Raw genomic sequence first — 3,201 nt, 5'->3', positions numbered from 1 at the left:
TCAATACGCCCCATGAGAGAACATTTGGGACTATGAGCTCATCAAGTGCTTTCGTAATGGTAACATGCATATCGACCAAGTACAACTTTCATCTTCAGTAGTCCTTGAGTAACTTTGTAAATTTTATTGCCGTCTCCAGCATCTCGTATAATCCTTGGCACTCGATGAAAATAGACCAGCTCCTTACCGCAACCGTGTTGGGCGTTCCCTGCAATCATTGGATTCCAAAAGACGTCATTTCGGACACGATATTCCTAAAGCATTTGCTGCTCCCGCATATCAAAACCCAAATAAAGCTCAAAAATTCCTAGATGGCACTCTGGCCGAGCGGACTAGACTGGCACGGAACCAGCCCCCGGAAAATCTTTAGTGGCCCATAACTTGGCAACCGTAACTCCAATCCTTGATCTGAAAAGACCGACTCGCTCCATAAAGTGAGCAATTCAAGCCCGTGCATTCATTTCAATTCTGCCACCTTAGCTGCAGTTGCCCAATCCGCTACGGATCTACAATCGACTTGAACTTTAAACTTCCATAACTTCTTCATCGTAGCTCCAATCGACGAGCCGTAAAGACAGGCCGGTAGAGCACTTCAAGCACTACTATCTTAGGTCATAATATCCCATTTGTGCTCACTTCAAGAATAGTCTATTTTTGGCATCATTAAGGCATCAGTTGGCCTTGTTAAGCCGCATCTAGCATACATTAATCATTAAGCTTGGCCTGTTATCAAGACCTGATCACTGCTCACTTAATGTGTAGGCTTCAAAGAATCTTATCTTGCATTTCTCTGCTCTTTTTCTCATCATGGCAGCGGAGCTGCACGACATCCACCCCCTCTGAACCTGCACAGCCTCCGATCTGTGCCAACAACACTTCAATCTGCATCTACTACGGGTACATTAAGCTCTTTTCCATCATCAGACTCACGTAACTGGTAAACATATGAAAAAAAATGAAATAAGGCTTATACCCTATCATCAATGTTATAGCTTAATCATTAGATAGCTATCCATCAAAAATCTCTGAACTGTATCTGTCGTATCCTCAAAGCATTCAATCATGGATAACTTGTTTAGTGAACCCCTCCAGACTCAAGTGCTCCAGTTAATGATGCATACGGCTTGACCATTAAGCTCTCTTTAAGGAACCCTGTCAAGCTCAAGTATGCCTTACGCTGTCTGCACACGGAATGGCCGTCAAGTCTTTTACTTCAAGTTTTGTTAGCAGAACCAACTCAATAGATATGAAGATACTTCTTCAATTATCCAAAGAAGTCAATCGGAAGCCAACCATGTAATCTTATTGACTGCATAACCAAAAACTCTTCTGACTCACATAAACCTAGAAAACAAAAATCTTGTACCATGCAACCTGCTACATCAGATAGCTGGTACTCTTCAAATCCACAACTGGCACTTTCGTAGCCCCCGAGATCAAACGGGAAACTTATCATTTGCCCCATTGTGAGCATTCCTTTAAAAAATTTGCACCATCCTCCAGGATCATAGGGAAAATACAAGAATTTCCAATCATCACAGCATAAACATAAATTAGCCCACAAATCTTCATGAACACCGCCTGGATCATATGGCATATAAAGTAACTGACAGCAATCATATCTAGCATGATAACTTCCTGGGTCATAAGGCAGTAGAAAATCATATTTCAAGTATATTGCATCTCCACAAACTTTCTCATAGCATAGCAACAGAAACTCCCAAATTCCCATCATAGCAGAACCCAGAGGCAAAATGAATTCAATCACTATGGTTTCCAAAATATCAATATGCATTTGTGTGTCATTGAATGCCACCACTTCATTTGATACCACAAACACTGCATGGCTGGATTCTGTATTAGGCACAAACTCCTCAAGAGCCTCATCCAAAAGCATCATAAGCTCTTCATCATATGTTGTAGGATGTTCTTCACTACTCTTGTCACAAGGAACTCGAAATTCCTCTAGCGCATCATCAAGCAGATCCATAAGCTCCATATCTTCCTCCTTGGAAGAACCACCTAGTTTCATAGTATTATCATAGAAAACCTCGTGGCTTGTTGCATACATAGGCACGAATTGTTCTGGCAGCTTCACACTCCCATTCAAATATCTTTCCACTTCAATAGCACAAGTCTCAACATGCATTACAAAGATAGCATCAATTTCTTTTTCCATGGCATCATCATAGCAAACCCTGTAATCTGTAGCAATCATAGACTGATCATCATCCATCACCCCCTCTGAATATGCATCTCCATAATCATAATCTTTGTCTTGGTTCACATCAAATACATATGGTTGAGCATCAAATACATGTACATCATCACCAATGTCCTGAAATGTAGGCATAGACATAAAACCCTCTTGTATAGAATCATCCAAAGCAATTGCTTTTTCATGTAATGTTGCATAAGCATTCTCTTCATGTTCTACACCCAAAGATCACTCCAAATGGACATCCACATCACATATTGACTCTGACAAACATGTTTCTTGATCACTGCTAGCAACTATGCTTGTATGCAAACCATATACTGGCTCTGAGAAACCTGCTTCCTCATTTATGTCACTTTGAGAGGATATGACTGCATGCTTAGCATCCATAGAGTCATATCTTCTTTGGAATAAAGAAGACAATCCCAATCGAGCATAAATAGCATCTACTATGAAATCATCATCTGCATGCAATAATGTCTCGTCTTCCAGAAGACATGCATCAATAACAGATTCTAACTTAGCTCGGATAGAATATTGATCACCTGTATGATATGCTTTTTGCATTAAGAAAAATGGCTCCTCATCTTGTCTGCTTTCAATTTTTTGAAGCTCCAAGTCTTTATTCACTGAGATCCCCTCTAAAATTGCTTCTGCAAAAGCATCCCAATTATCTGCATATGTTCTTGCAATAACTTGAACTTGCTGCTTAATATCGTCACACACAAGCTGTTCAAACTCTACAATCATCTGAACTTCTGGCACTCTTCCACGCTTCATTTCTTGCTCGTAACACTCTAGGTAGCCTTTTGGATCATACTCACCATCAAACATTCGTCTTTCATCGCATACTGCATCCAATGCTGCATTTAAAGCTTCTTCTATCTGCTTCTTTGTCTTCACGGCTTCTACTTCATGCAATGATCCTTGAATCACTTGCATCATCTTGGAAAAATCTGGAACTCCTGATTTGCCATTAGAAA

General features: G+C 40.3%; 1 pseudogene; it reads right to left on the bottom strand.

Annotated features, from left to right (window-relative positions):
- Positions 1-2,039: 2,039 nt before the first annotated feature.
- On the bottom strand, positions 2,040-2,608 carry LOC147437813 (uncharacterized; annotated as a pseudogene).
- Between the last annotated feature and the right edge of the window lie 593 nt (positions 2,609-3,201).

Source organism: Adiantum capillus-veneris, chromosome 17, assembly GCF_014529385.1.
Source record: "Adiantum capillus-veneris isolate H3 chromosome 17, ASM1452938v2, whole genome shotgun sequence".
Lineage (NCBI taxonomy): Eukaryota > Viridiplantae > Streptophyta > Polypodiopsida > Polypodiales > Pteridaceae > Adiantum > Adiantum capillus-veneris.
Note: the sequence above shows the minus strand (reverse complement) of the source record. Positions and strands in the feature narration are given on the sequence as shown.